This window comes from Petromyzon marinus, chromosome 71 (assembly GCF_048934315.1).
Source record: "Petromyzon marinus isolate PM22_M1 ecotype Great Lakes invasive population chromosome 71, UKy_Petmar_22M1.pri1.0, whole genome shotgun sequence".
Classification (NCBI taxonomy): Eukaryota; Metazoa; Chordata; class Hyperoartia; order Petromyzontiformes; family Petromyzontidae; genus Petromyzon; species Petromyzon marinus.
The window spans coordinates 3,685,512-3,701,772 of NC_133737.1; the positions used below are offsets into that span (position 1 = coordinate 3,685,512).

At 47.1% G+C, this 16,261-nt stretch overlaps 1 protein-coding gene across 2 annotated transcripts in view; it reads left to right on the forward strand.

Moving 5' to 3' along the window:
• Positions 1-16,261, forward strand: part of LOC116957278 (uncharacterized) — a 609,203-nt gene that overhangs the window by 143,027 nt on the left and 449,915 nt on the right. The gene's annotated exons all lie outside the window — the stretch shown is intronic.

Here is a 16,261-nt window from a genome sequence, read left to right on the forward strand (position 1 = left end):
AACGAGTGGGTTACGTCAGGGCCTCCCCCTCTCTCTGGCTTGTGACGTCACCAAGAGCAGAACTCACTTCCACGGAATCTAATGACTGAATTGTCTTGGAATGCATTTACAAGGTAATCAAATCTTAACTGCCTGGGAACACATTAAACAACACTTCAAGTACACTTGGAAGGCCTTTTGAATTGTTTTGAAACTGAAACACGTGTAAGGAGGTCTACAGGGAGCAGAATCTGAGATTGACGTGTGAAATTCGAAGTTCCATAAGCCCATCTTTTGTGATGCAAGGACCATAAGAAGATGGCAGCTGGGAATCGTTACCATTCGTGAAGGTGACCTGTGAAGGCTCTAGGGTTTGAGTTCCAGGTCGTTACTGGAGCCCGAGACAAATCCCAGCTATTTGTGGATGTGGAGGTTTAGGAGGACTTTTTGGACAATGTAGAGTAGAAGCAGATAGCATGTGTGACCATAAGTGTTGGGTAGATCTGTAACCAAGAGCATGAGACACGGACACTCCAGAGCAGGATATTAATATTAGTATTTATATGGCGCTTGCTTATTTGCCTAAGCAACAAAGTGGCTTGTATCATATCTCATGTCAAACAGTCGATGGCCACCTCCATGGTTTAACTGTCCTTGTGCTGCGCAAGTTGACTCCGCAACAGACTATAAGTGGACATTCGTCGACCAGGTAGGGGTCGATGATTGGTGCGTAATCTCAGGTGGGTAGCTTTTGGATACTTTTTTGAAATTTGGTAAATGTTAACAATTGCACCAGCACGCAATGTTTTAATGACATCGGATGAATTTTAACATCCACTGTGAAGCAGATGGTGCATATTCTATTTAGGCTAATGTAGCCGCAGTAATAACCAGAGCTGCCTGCCGGATTGAACCTTGAACTTCTTCAAAGGGAGATAAGTTTTACAATTCATGACCTGAAAAAATACTTCCTGAACAAATCCTATTTCATCCTCATGTTTTGTACCTTGCTCAACTACACCGCTTCCATATCCCCCATCATAAATTTCTTCTCAACCTGACCCAAATGAACTAAAGTCGGCCGCTTACTAAGATTCTGGCCTGCAACACTTACCGCTGTTATTGCATTTGTTTCTCGTATAGTTTGCCTTCGTCTGTCTGATGACTTCACCTCAATCTGGAGCTTAATCTATGCAGGCACAATACACTGCACTATTAATCAAAAACACTACACTACGTGTACTGTTTATGTGTGTACAGTCAGCAGGTGGGATGTACAGTAGGCTTGCACAGAAACCTGCCACGTAAAATTCAAAAAGTAATGTCAGGCTAAGACCAATTAAATCAGACTCAAAAGGGATTAAAAACAAAAGGGCAGTAGGTACGCCCAACATTAAACATGTTTTTGCATCATGAAAATTCAATTGTAACAAGTATTAAACCTAGTATAAATCTTAACTTAAAGCTTTCGTGACTGCAGGAATGATATTCTTTCGGTAAAGCCACGTAGATAGAACATAATAAAATCATCACGACGTTTCGATCGCAACACAAGCAATCTTCATCAAGTGAAAAAATATAGCGAGAGAGCTGCTGGTAAAACTTCCTCAGCTGTACTTAGCTCACCTGGTATCACTAATTAAGGACTTCTCAGTCTCCAGGTCATTTGCTTGTCAGTTTCGATGTAGTTTATTTGCTTACCAAAGTTCCTGTACCTGACACAATTGCAATCATTGAAGATTTGGTTCAACAAGGACTGAATGCTGTTGTACTGGCCCTGGATAGACACTGCCTCACCAACACTTCATCCAGAATGGAACATTCTACAAACAAGCTGAAGGTACCCCAATGGGTTCTCCCTTATCTCTAGTTGTAGCCAATGTTTTCATGGAAACATTTGAGACAGATGCCATCCAGGCATCCACCCTACGTCCTTCCTTGTGGAAGAGATACGTAGATGACATGCTCGTCATCTGGCCACATGGCCTACCAGCGCTGGGCCAATTTTTCCACCACATCAATTCCATACACCCAGCCATCAAATTCACCATGGAGGGGGAACAGGATGGCAAGTTACCATTCTTGGATCTGTTAATCGAAAAGAGACCAGATGGCTCAATGGGACATTCAGTCTACAGGAAAGCCACCCATACAGATGCCTACCTAAAACCTGACTCCCACCACCATCCATCCCAGAAGAATTCCCTCATCAAACTCTACACCATATAGCTCATTGTATTTCTGACCATCACCACCTAGCCAGTGAACTGGAGCACGTACATATGGTGAATTTTTTTCACAACGTACGCAGCCAATCCTTCTAATCGGTGTAGTGTATAATAGAGTATAGTATATAAGGGTAGTATATGTGTGGAACTTCTTTCGCACCGTTCGCAGCCAAATTTTATATTCGGAGTATTGTATCGTGTTGTGTATATTGATGGAGTGTGTTGTATCGTGTAGTATATATGTAACTGTTATTTGGCAAAGATGCGCCATTCCCATGCAGTTGCCGGCAGTAACGGCTACACGCCGATGCGGGGCAATCGAAGGGCTGAGCCCCAGTATGAGATACTATGGGCCATAGGACCCAACGGTTACCCTATGGATCGTTATGTTAAGGGACAGACCCCAGACCCCAGGAGGGGGGCTGGGGGATGACATCACGCCTCAGATCCTTTTCGAAGGTTCGGAAGGAAGGCGTGGCTAGGGCAAAGCGAGCCACTGGCCGAGGATAAAAGCCGGACACTGAACGGTCCGAGTCAGTCGTCGTCCAGCTGAAGACAAGAAGCTCCTGAAGATTGAAGAGCCCAAAGGCAGTGCCGTACCCCTGGCAAGGGACAGCTCAGCTTATATACCTGTGAAGATCCAAGCTTCACTCAAGGAGAACGTATAGATTAGCCAGAGGCGTATTAGTCTGGAGGGTACACTCTCCATAGTGTATCGGGGATGAGGGGCTGTACCCCTCTGTGTTAACTGTTAATTGTTAAAATAAACCTGTTGCCGCAGATAAGTTTCCTCTCGTTTTGAACCCACTACATATATGTAAAAATGTTTTCGCACCGTACATAGCCAATCGTGCAAATCGGAGGTGCACGGTAAGGCATTGGCACTCGTATGGAGCCTTCTCTTCACGAGTCCCGGGCACAGAAATATAACTTCCAAAATACTTTCAGTAGAATAGCACGATTACCCTCCTGAGTGAAATCGTCTAAAAGGCTGAGCATGTGGCTTTGGTGATACTTGTGGTGTGCGCCCATTGGCCAGTTGATCCCATGGAGGGACTGGAAAAGGCTATACGAGGGACCAGCACTTGTGAAATTTAGTCTAGACAGATTTGTATTCAGGAGTGTGAGACAATGCGGTTGAATAGCATTCAGGTTATTCACAGGCTTCACTCATGACATGAATGCATACGGTGTTGCCATCGTCCAATCAGGGACGAGCTTGCTATACATATGTAGTATTTGAGTGCAGAAGTGTAATAGTTGCAATGCAAAGTATTTTGCTGCCTTTACAAATATATATTTAGGATCGTGTTTTAATGGGGACATGAAATTACATCGTATAAATGTCAATTGTTGGACATTGCTATGACAGTGGTTGTCAGGTGTGACGGCGCCTTTCTGTATGCTCCCAATATGTTTTTAGAATGTTTTTTTGTAACGCACTTTTTAAAATCAATTGAACATTGATATTAGTCGGGGCTAGAGGTGGAATTTGCATGTAAATGTAAGATCGGTGATGTACCTCCACGACGACGACGCAGCTGTGGAGGTGGCCATTGTATTGTGAGAGATTAGCATGTCAATGTAAACGAACCAATGCAACGGTGGCTGTGCTAGTGAGACATCCAGCTCGTTAAGAAACGAGGGACAACACCTCATCGAGGAAAAGGAGCAACGGTGGCTGTGTTAGTGAGACATTTAGCGTGTATGTAACTCAGAGAGACGGAAATAATTGCTAGCATCGGCAGGTAGGATGGAAACATCACAGCCAGTTACGACTTAAACTGTTTAATAACATCCTTCCAATGATTTCTCAGTTTGTATCCATCTTCTCGATTGAAATTGTGTCCGTGTTTATATATCTGGATGGCTTCATGAACACATCTTATGTTGATAGCCAGTGGGCTTGCAGACTAACTTCGTCTTGGAAAGATCAATTTCGTGTGTGCCCACAGCGTTGAAACAATGATCAGTCACGGCTGAGGTATTGGTCCTACCATGTTTCAGATCTGCCTTATGTTCACGAACACGGTCTGAGACATGTCGCTTAGTTTCCCCAATGTAACTACTGCCACAGCCGAGTTTGTAGACACTGATGTATTGCATGTCAGAGATCACATCCTTCACACATTGGATCAGATTACGAATTTTATGTACTTTGTTGAATCGAGCCAGGATCTTGTTTGCTCATGATTTTTGAAATATTTTTGGTAACACCTGCTATGTATGGCAAGGTGATGGTTTTGATTGGGTCCTCAGATGTTTCTTTCCCAACGGTTGGGGTGATGGCTTTACGGATTGCGTAGTCCGAATATCCATTCATCTTGAGGACTTGGTGTGCATGCTCCAAACTAGATTTGAAGCTTTCGTGACTGCAGGAATTACTGTAAAGTCACGTAGAAATAAATAAAATAATAGAATATGACGTTTCGATTGCAACACAAGCAACCATCATCAGGTACAAATGAATGAGAAAACATAGTAAACTTGGAAATATGATAAAATACAACACAGAGAGTCGGTCAACAAAACAGTCAACACCCCACCTGGTTGATTACGTTCTTCCAAAGATAGATAAATTTGAGAGACAAAACATAGACACAAAAACACAGACAGACAAGCAGAGAGAGACACACACACACATAGGCACACAGAAAGACGTCTCTGTGTCGAGGCCTGAAATTACTGCCTATAGCGGCCAAAGGAGAGAATGGAACCATAAACAAGCACGGTAGAAAGCAAATTTAGTAAAATTAGGAAATGTAATGGAATGCAACACAGAGAGTCGGTTAGCACACAGTTAACACATAGTCTGGTTGATCTTAAAGTTTACTATGTTTTATCATTCATTTGTACCTGATGATGGTTACTTGTGTTGCAATCGAAACGTATTTTATTATTTTATTTTATTTATTTCTACGTGACTTTACAGTAATTCCTGCAGTCACGAAAGCTTCAAATCTAGTTTGGAGCATGACACCAAGTCCTCAAGATGAATGGATATTCGGACTACGCAATCCGTAAAGCCATCACCCCAACCGTTGGGAAAGAAACATCTGAGGACCCAATCAAAACCATCACCTTGCCATACATAGCAGGTGTTACCAAAAATATTTCCAAAATCATGAGCAAACACAAGATCCTGGCTCGATTCAACACAGTACGTAAAATTCGTAATCTGATCCAATGTGTGAAGGATGTGATCCCTGACATGCAATACCCCAGTGTCTACAAACTCGGCTGTGGCAGTAGTTACATTGGGGAAACTAAGCGACATGTCTCAGACCGTGTTCGTGAACATAAGGCAGATCTGAAACACGGTAGGACCAATACCTCAGCCGTGACTGATCAATGTTTCAATGCTGTGAGCACACACGAAATTGATCTTTCCAAGACGAAGTTACTCTGCAAGCCCACTGGCTATCAACATAAGATTTGTTCATGAAGCCATCCAGACATATATAAACACAGACACAATTTCAATCGAGAAGATGGATACAAACTGAGCAATCATTGGAAGGATGTTATTAACCAGTTTAAGTCGTAACTGGCTGTGATGTTTCCATCCTACCTGCCGATGCTAGCAATTATTTCCGTCTCTCTGAGTTACATACACGCTAAATGTCTCACTAACACAGCCACCGTTGCTCCTTTTCCTCGATGTGGTGTTGTCCCTCGTTTTTTTAACGAGCTGGATGTCTCACTAGCACAGCCACCGTTGCGTTGGTTCGTTTACATTGGCATGCTAATCTCTCACAATACAATGGCCACCTCCACAGCTGCGTCGTCGTCGTGGAGGTACATCACCGATCTTACATTTACATGCAAATTCCACCTCTAGCCCCGCCTAATATCAATGTTCAATTGATTTTAAAAAGAAAGTGCGTTACAAAAAACTATTCTAAAAACATATTGGGAGCATACAGAAAGGCACTGTCACACCTGACAGCCACTGTCATAGCAATGTCCAACAATTGACATTTATACTATGTAATTTCATGTCCCCATTAACACACGATCCTAAATATACATTTGTAAAGGCAGCAAAATGCTTTGCATTGCAACTATTACACTTCTGCACTCAAATACTACATATGTACAGCAAGCTCGTCTCTGATTGGATGATGGCAACCCCGTATGCATTCATGTCATGAGTGAAGCCTGTGAATAACCTGAATGATATTCAACCGCATTGTCTCACACTCCTGAATAGAAATCTGTCTAGACTAAATTTCACAAGTGCTGGTCCCTCGTATAGCCTTTTCCAGTCCCTCCATGGGATCAACTGGCCAATGAGCGCACACCACAAGTATTCACCAAAGCCACATGCTCAGCCTTTTAGACGATTTCACTCAGGAGGGTAATCGTGCTATTCTACTGAAAGTATTTTGGAAGTTATATTTCTGTGCCCGGGACTCGTGAAGAGAAGGCTCCATACGAGTGCCAATGCATTACCGTGCACCTCCGATTTGCACGATTGGCTATGTACGGTGCGAAAACATTTTTATATATATGTAGTGGGTTCAAAACGAGAGGAAACTTATCTGCGGCAACAGGTTTATTTTAATAATTAACAGTTAACACAGAGGGGTACAGCCCCTCACCCCCGATACACTATAGAGAGTATGCCCTCCAGACTAATACGCCTCTGGCTAATCTATACGTTCTCCTTGAGTGAAGCTTGGATCTTCACAGGTATATAAGCTGAGCTGTCCCTTGCCAGGGGTACGGCACTGCCTTTGGGCTCTTCAATCTTCAGGAGCTTCTTGTCTTCAGCTGGACGACGACTGACTCGGACCGTTCAGTGTCCGGCTTTTATCCTCGGCCCGTGGCTCGCTTTGCCCTAGCCACGCCTTCCTTCCGAACCTTCGAAAAGGATCTGAGGCGTGATGTCATCCCCCAGCCCCCCTCCTGGGGTCTGGGGTCTGTCCCTTAACATAACGATCCATAGGGTAACCGTTGGGTCCTATGGCCCATAGTATCTCATACTGGGGCTCAGCCCTTCGATTGCCCCGCATCGGCGTGTAGCCGTTACTGCCGGCAACTGCATGGGAATGGCGCATCTTTGCCAAATAACACTGTTACATATATACTACACGATACAACACACTCCATCAATATACACAACACGATACAATACTCCGAATATAAGATTTGGCTGCGAACGGTGCGAAAGAAGTTCCACATATATACTACCCTTATATACTATACTATATTATACACTACACAATACACTACACCGATTAGAAGGGTTGGCTGTGTACGTTGTGAAAAAAGTTCATATGTAGCGGATGTCTCATCCATCCTCATACAATCGCACGATACAAACAAAACGAATACCTTCCGCACTCGACATCACACTCGCCCCACACATCAATCACGACCACGGGGGATGCACCAGGGAATGGTCAAAGGACAGGTTACTAATGGCACACTCACATAGTATGCTCAGGCAGGGAATGAAGAGCATAGGTGTGAGCACTGATGTGCATAACACGCAATCCGATTGGTGAGTGGATGACACACTGATCGGATTGGTGCAGAGAAACGGATCGTAGAAAAGCCGGAAATTGGATGAGGGTGATTGGTGGAAAAGGGCGGAGAGGAGGTGTCAAAGGGACTGTGAAACGAGGAAACGGAGTTGGTGTGGTGACATCATTGCCCAGGTCGATGTAGCTCTTAAGGGTTTGGGACACATCGATGCAGACGTGACAAGATCTGAAATCGCTGCAACCCTCGAAAACGCTAAGATACCAGTCAGCAACATCAGTAAGGGTGAGCGTTTTGAGTTATCTCAATTGAAAAAGAAGGATGATATCGTCATCCTCCCAGCCGACAAGGACAATGCTATGGTCTTCATGGACAAAACCGTGTACAATAACAAAATTCAGGACCTACTTAATGATTGTAGCTGCACAAAAATTTAAAGAAATCCCACCAACAGCCTCATTACAAAAACGAACAGTATCATCACTGATTAAGTTTCATTAATTGAACAGACCAAACGGTTTTCGTTAAAACCTTCTGCTGCTAGAACACCCAGATTACCAAAAATCCATAAAGAAGGTACACCCCTTCGTCCCATCGTCTCCACCATTGGCTCACCCACCTACAAACTGGACCGATATCTGTCTGAGACCTTGCAGCCATTCACTGGTAAGACCACCTCTTCTGTACTTAACTGAGCTCACTTGGTATCGTCAATGAAAGACATCTCACTATCCCCAGGTGATTTACTCATCAGTTTTGATGTAGTTTCTTTGTTCACCAAAGTTAATGTGCCTGATACCATTGCGATCATTGAAGATTTGGTCCAACAAGGATTGAATACTGATGTACCTGCCCTGGTGAGACAATGCCTCACCAATACATGCTTCACCTGGAATGGAACATTCTACAAACAAACTGAAGGCACCATCCAAGCATCCAGTCTACGCCCGTCCTTGTGGAAGAGGTACGTGGAAGACACGTTTGTCATCTGACCACATAGCCGACCAGCTCTAAACCAATTCCTCAACCACATCAATTCCATACACCCAGCCATCAAATTCACCATGGAGGTTGAAAAGGATGGCATGCTACCTTTCTTGGATGTCCTAATCAAAGAGAGACCAGATGGCTCAATGAGCCATTCTGTCTTCATGAAAGTAAACCATACTGACACCTACCTAAAACCTGATTCCCACCACCATCAATCCCCTCATCAAAACGCTATACCATAGAGCTCAATGTATCTCCGACCATGAACACCTAACCAGTGAACTCAAACACGTACACCAAGCTCTCAAGGTGAATGGATATTCTCACTATATAATCCGTAAAGCCATCACCCCAACTATGAGGAAAGAGCCATCGGAGGATCCAATCAAAACCATCACCCTGCCATACATATTAGGGGTAACCTAAAACATTTCCAAAATCATGAACAAACACAAGATCCAGGTTTGATTTAACACAGGACATAAAATTCGTGATCTGATCCCATCTGTGAAGAACAAGATTTCTGACATGCAATACCCCGCGTCTACAAACTAAGCTGTATCCGCAGCAACAGTTACATTAGGAAAACTAAGCGACATGTCTCTGACCGTGTTCGTGAGCATAACGCCGTGGCTGATCATTATTTTAATGCGGCTGGCTCAACGAAATTTATTTCTCTAAGACGATGGTTACTTTGCAAGCCTACTGGCAATCAACAAAGATCCGTTCATGAAGCCATCCATATATACAGACACAATTTCAACCAAGAGAATGGTTATAGACTCAGCATTTATTGGAAAGATGTCATCAACCACTTTGGGTCATGACTTGACTTGTGTTTTCTTGTCAATCAACCTCCACCGTCAGCAGTGTGGTGTGTGCAGCGGGGTGCCGTGATTTCCTGGCGGCCCTTTGCTGCATTGGCATTGCTGCTGCGTTGGCGTTGCTGCTGCATTGGCATTACTGCCCCGCACATGCTGCTGGTGCTGCTGATACACTTGGGCTACACCCATCTCCAAACCTTTATAAACAGTTTGCCTTTAGAGGCTAACCCCTTTTCCTGATGACGACTGCTTGTGTTGCGATCGAAACGTCGTGGTATTTTTGATTAAATTTATTTTTATTAAATTTATTTTCATTATTCTTTTTTTATATCTACGTGATTTTACCGAAAGAACCAAAGAATATCTCTTCACATTCTTAAAGTCCTTCCCGGAAGATCAGCTCGTGTGGACTCTCTTTCATAATGATGGGTGCGGACATTCTGCTTGTGAATGTATATTAGATATGAGCACGTGTTGCACCTCATGTGTGGAGGATATGTGGGTGTGCTTGAGAGTGTGCAATTGTTTTATATGGGTGAGTGAGGTGTGCTGTTACTATGCTACTACTAGGCACTGTAATCCAAACATTATAACTCTCGAACACCCGAACCCCCTTAACTGAATCCCTTTGCACCATTGACTCAACACAACGACTCAGAATTCTAACCATGTCAGCCACAATTGTTTACAAGTCACAAGGACTGATTGACAACGATCAGAGCTGAAGTACTGTACAACTGCGTGTGTGGAAATAGACTTTTAATCTCAGATCCAGTTGGCAGTGTCTTTACAGGTACATTTGTTACCCAAAAGAGAGATCTTTTTGGGTTAGATCGCGTAAATATAAATGTGTCGTTAAACCCGCTACCACCCGACACAGCCAATTAGTAAGGTTTGTCACGTAAATAAAACATGCCAATTAGTTGCTAGTTGAACACTATTCGGTGTGTTTGAGAGTAAACAACAACAACATTTAAATTCGAGTACGATGTTTTGCCAGTAATTACAACCAGCCTCATCAGGCGACAGCCAGAATTGTGTAGAAATCCTCCTGATTAGGTCTTAATTAGAGGCAGTCAATGTGACTACGTCACTGTGAGCCAATTACTGCGAGAACCAGAGGTGGGCGGGTTAAAGTAGTTATATCAATCACTAGCAGGAAGTACCCGGCGTTGCCCGGGCGAAAACGATATTTCAAAACTCCTATTAAAAACATAACATACACAAATACAGAAAAGTGTAATGTATGTAAAAAGTATTAGTGTTTCAATTTCACGTGTTTAGGATAATACAGTATAGTGTAACAAAAATGTTTTTTTAGTCCCTGCTTGCGATGTTTACGACACATCGCAGCAGGTTCTCATTTAAAGCTGAGGGTCAGGGACTCCGAAAGCACGAAGAACAACTGATGGTATCATAGGCCTTGACCAGGACAATAAAGCAGAGATGTAGGTCTTGTTGTAATTCCCTACGCCTCTGCTGTAGCAGACAGACAGAAAATATGGCATCAATGCAGGACCACCCTTTCCTGAAACCGCATTGGGGCTCCGCAAGCCTCTCCTCAGCGTACCTAGCAAGGTGATGTTGAATAATCCTTGCCATGACTTTTCCCGGCGCACTGAGGAGTGAGATGCCCCTGTAGTTGTTACAGTCTGTGCGGTCCCATTCTTAAAGAAGGTGACCGCCAGAGCATCCTTCCAATCCTGTGGAACCCGTCCAGTGGTCCAGATGTTATGTAGGGCAGTCTGTGCACAAACGCCACCCTCCCTCAACATTTCGCTTGGGAGATCATCTCTGCCCGGTGCCTTTCCTGGTCTCAGACTCTGGATCGCCTTCAGTACTTCCTCAATAGATGGCACCTCAGCCAGCCACTCACAGGGGGTGATTTCTTTTTCCAAAATTTGAGGCACCGCAGCCTCGGCAGGGTCATCCCCTCAGCAAATCTGCAAACCTATTCCTGGGGTTCAGAGATTGGATCACTGTTCTTTCCCCTAATGATGGTAATAGGTGTAGCGGTGAAGGTAAATTTTTTGATGGAATTAAAGAGCAATTTGTGATTATGGGCCATTGAGGCAGACTCCATCTCCTCAGCAACCCGTGACCACCACCCATCCTTGCAGCGCCTCATGGCTCTCCGAACCTCCAAGCAAAGGCTGCGGTAAGCCTCCTCATTCTCCAACGTGGTATGCTGTAGCCGATGGGAGTGGGCCTGTCGCTTTTTCTCAGCCAGCTTGAAAACCTCCTCTGTCAGCCAAGTTCTCTGGGGATGTCAGGACCATGTGTAGAGGTTCACACGGCAGGAGGCAGAAACTTCTTTGGAGGCACCACGTTTATTGAAACATTACACCTTAACCACGAAGGGTTATGCCTGCCCCTTCACCAACTACCCTAGGGAGGTATCTCCTCCGGGCTCGCTAACCCTAGCTAACACGGGATTCTATCTCGTGCTGGACCCTGGCTGGGGTCTGGGTCCCGTAGTCGGGAAGGTCTTCTCCGGGTGACAGCTTCTGGCTTCGGTCTTGTAACAGCTGTCGGACCCGTTCAGGGGTCCGGCTTTTATTGCCAGTCCGGGGCATCCTCCGCCCCTGGCCACGCCTCCCTTCTCGAGCCTTCGAGAGGGACCTGGTCCTGGTCCCGTGGTCCCCCCAGCCACCTCCTTGGGGCCCCTTGACCGGTACCTCCAGTCACCAGGCCTCTGGGTTCACCTGGAGTTCCATGGCCCCCGTTGAACCCCTGTGCCATTCCTAGCGCTCTCGCCCTCTAACTGCCAGAGGCTGGCACTGCATGTGGCTGGTGTGAGCGGCACGCATCGTGCCTCACACAGGCCGGCTTATGCCCCATAACAACCCCCCTAAAATGAGCTGACCCCTAAGAGCAACTGAACGACGTGTGCCTCAACGAGAACAATAACAAGAACAATAACAACCCCAGCAATAAATACCCCAGCCCACCTATACAAATGTACACTACATACAATAATACATTGCGACCGGAAAGGGGCGGGAGCATGGGGCAATAATACGTGACAGAGGATAACAAGCGCACAAGCTCACTCCCCGCATCCCGACAACCACCGCCACCCACGCTGTGTATCACTCCACAAAAATGTAATGAAGGCAACAACAACGTCCCGACGAGTGAGACCTCAATAATGGTGTGGGGGTGTGAATCGTGACGTTTTGGAGCCAGTCTGCGTTGCCAATCCCCCGGGGGAGGGACTGAGAGGAACCTGCAAGAGTTCCAGAGCGGCTGATTCAGCACCGGGAGCCACCGGCTAGGCGGCGGGGCTTCCAGCGTCCGGAGCCGGAGGAGCAGCAGCTGAAGGGGCATCAATCGCGTGGCATCTGGGGACGAATCAACAGGCCCCTGCTGAGGATACCCTCGGCGGGCACGCCCCTCAACTCGCCGGACACATCACACACCCGGCCCCTGTATTCTGGAGGCGAGATGGAATCGTGCGAGGTGACGAAGGGCTTGAGGCGTGACGGATGGACAAACAAGCACTGGCGGCCCCACCGAATTTGTACACGTTGTGGGCAAACAACACGAACAATGTCGACTGGCCCTCTCCAAGGTTTACCGGCGGCCCCACCGAATTTGTACACGTTGTGGGCAAACAACACGAACAATGTTGACTGGCCCTCTCCAAGGTTTGAATAATTTTGGAGAAGTTCCCACCAGGACCTGAGGGCAATGAAGCCATGCCCTGTCGCCCACAACCCACTCATGGCGCGAAACTTGCCGATTCCGCAGGCGCTCGTGAGCCAACTGGCGTGCATTAGAATGCACCCTGGAAGCCTCGCGTGCTTCAGACAGCCGCTGAATGTTGAAGCGTGCCGCCTCGGAAATTTAGGATTTAGCGAGCAGGGGCGCTATGTGCAGTTGAACGTCGATCAGGGGGTCATGATCCCTGCTGCACATCAGATAGAACGGCGAATAGCTGGTAGAAGCATGAGGAGCCATGCGGTATGCGGCCAGCACACCCGGGACCCGCAAGTCCCAATCAAGCTGGACTCTCTGACCTGATGATTCAGCATTAAGTTGGGGATGGTATGGTGATGTACAAAAATTTTCTTCAAGCCCAATAGTTTGCACACCTCCCGCAGTAATTTGGAGGATAAGTTTTTACCCTGGTCAGTTAATAGACGCTCAGGTGCACCCTTATCCATAACATAGCCCTCCAAAAAGGTGTAAGTGATGGCAGCCGCCGACTGGTTAGGAAGCGGCCAAGCCATAGGCCAGCGTGATAAGTATTCCACCCCCACCAGTAGATATTTTTTACCCCGGGGGGCAGCAAAGCTGCATCCCCAACCATGGGTAGAGAACCATCTGAGGACCCAATCAAAACCATCACCTTATATATCAGGGGTTACCAAAAGGATTTCCAAAATCTTGAACAAACACAAGATTCAAGTTCGGTTCAATACAGTACACAAAATCCGTGATTTGATCCCATCGGTGAAGGATGCGATTCCGGACATGCAATGTCCTGGTGTCTATAAGCTGAGTTGTGTCTGCGGCAGCAGTTACGTTGGTGAAACAAAGCGACGTGTATCAGACCGGGTTCGCGAACACAAAGCGGATTTGAAACATGGCAGAACCAACACCTCGGCGGTGGCGGATCATTGTTTCAACGCTGTGGGCACACGTGACATTGTTTTCTCCAAGACCAAGTTGCTCTGCAAACCCTCGGGCTACCATCAGAGATTTGTTCATGAAGCCATCCAGATATACGGACAAAACTTTAATGGAGAAGATGGATTCAGATTGAGCAATCATTGGAAGGACGTGATACACCACGTCCAGTTTTAACTTCTATGATTATCACTCACCCATGTCGTCTTGGTTTCCGGTTACTAATTCAAGATCATTGCCATGCTAATTTGTCCAACCCCACTCGTCCCTGCACACTACAAACCCTCCCCCCTCTCCCCCTGTGCCAGCCCCCACCCGTCCCTGTGTGGTGCCACGACAGCGAAGCCGCTCCGTGGGAGCCATGCCAGCAGAGAAGCCACCCGGCCTCCCTCCGTCACAGCGCTTCCCCCACCACCCCCCACATGAACGCACACATGCACTCACGTAGGGCCTTGTGGGGGGGGGGGGGTCACCTGCCCCTGAGTTTTTACCCGAGGGCCCCCCTAGTGGGGGTGCTCCACGGTTACTCAGGGCTAGGGAATTGGCAGACCCCCCCCCCCCCCCAGGCCGAATGACATTGCGGCGCCGTGGATTAACTTAAAATTGTATGGCCATGGCGAACTCACTGAGAACCGCAATGAGAAAACACCCAAGGCACACACGGATCGGCAGGCAGGTGGGGAGTGGGGCAGAGTAGCGAGCGATAGGAAGGCAAGGGGGAGGGGGGAGGGCCCTCGTCTCCGGCACCACGTGTGCAGAGACCTCGCCGTGGCACAACGTGTGTTGGGGCGGTACAGCAGGACATCCAGTGTGCCGTGCACTTGGTTAAACAATAGGGGGCGGGCGTCGGAGAGGGGACTGACCCGATTGGCCAAGAGCGTTAGCTTTGATGTAAGAGGGTAAAAAGGGACAAAAATCAGGAGCAAAGCCTCTTTTGCCCGGGGTCTGTTGGAGTGAGGGACCGAGGAGTGATCGTCCCCTGCTACTCGAACGTCTGTGAGATGGGTCGAAGAGCAGCCAGATCCAGTTCCCAGCAAAAGCCACCTGCAGCCTCGTCTTTCCGCGACTTCCAACACCACGAGGTCGGATCATAAGTACGAAGAGAGGTAAGGCAAAGAGGAATATCTAATAGAGAGAGTGAGTAGAGAGAGGTCAGGCTAATTGAGTCTTAGACCGAAGAGAGTTAGGTTAGATCTGCCCTGCTGGTCCACACTGACACAGATAGGTCGGCTTCATTAATCGAGGAATAAATTGCCAGTAGACATTAAACTTTGTCGTGCTGTCTCTGTGAGTACAGAGGGGGGGTGCCTGGTGCGTTGTGGTGTCCTGTGTATTCTGCCCGCGTGGGTACTCTCACCGCTGCGCAGCTCGTGGTTGGCGGGAACCAGAAGGCCACCGCGGTGTATTTGCGAGGCGGTTAGTACAGCTATTTAAATCATGCCACGAGGAGCAGTAGCGAGGGGGAAGAGAAGAGGAGAGCGGGGGGCACAGGAGAACGGGGAGACGGGGGGCAGCCGCCCCAACACCTGCACGCCACAAACCTTCCCCCCCTGAGTAGACTTGCCGATGACTGGTACCAGCGGTATCAAGATCGGCCTCTGTGGAGGAGGCTCGTGAAGGACGCTACTGTGCAGTTGGAGGCAGTCGCCCTCCAACAACAACGGAAGGCTGAGGAGCGACGCTCACGAGCGGAGCACCGGGTGGCTAAAGCACAGAAAGTTGGCACAGTAGGGGGCACAGTTGGTGCATCAGCCAGCATCTCGGTCATCTCAGTCAGTCGACCCGTGGCACTTGCGTCTGCCCCGTGACCCCCTGCCAGCGGGCGTTCGACACTTCACGTGGCCTCAAGGTGCACATAGCCTGGCACAAGCGTCGTGGTGACGTCACCGCCACTTAGTGGCGAATGGCGGTTGTTGTTGTTGTCTGTGTGTCTGTGAGTGACTGTGTATATGAATGTGTCTATGAGTGACTGTGTATATCAGTCACTAACACACAAACTCACACTCACTAATACACACACTAATACATGCTCACTAATACATATGCACACACTCACATAAAGCTCACTTATACACACTCACTAATACACAACTAGAGTGGCGTAACTACCCTGGT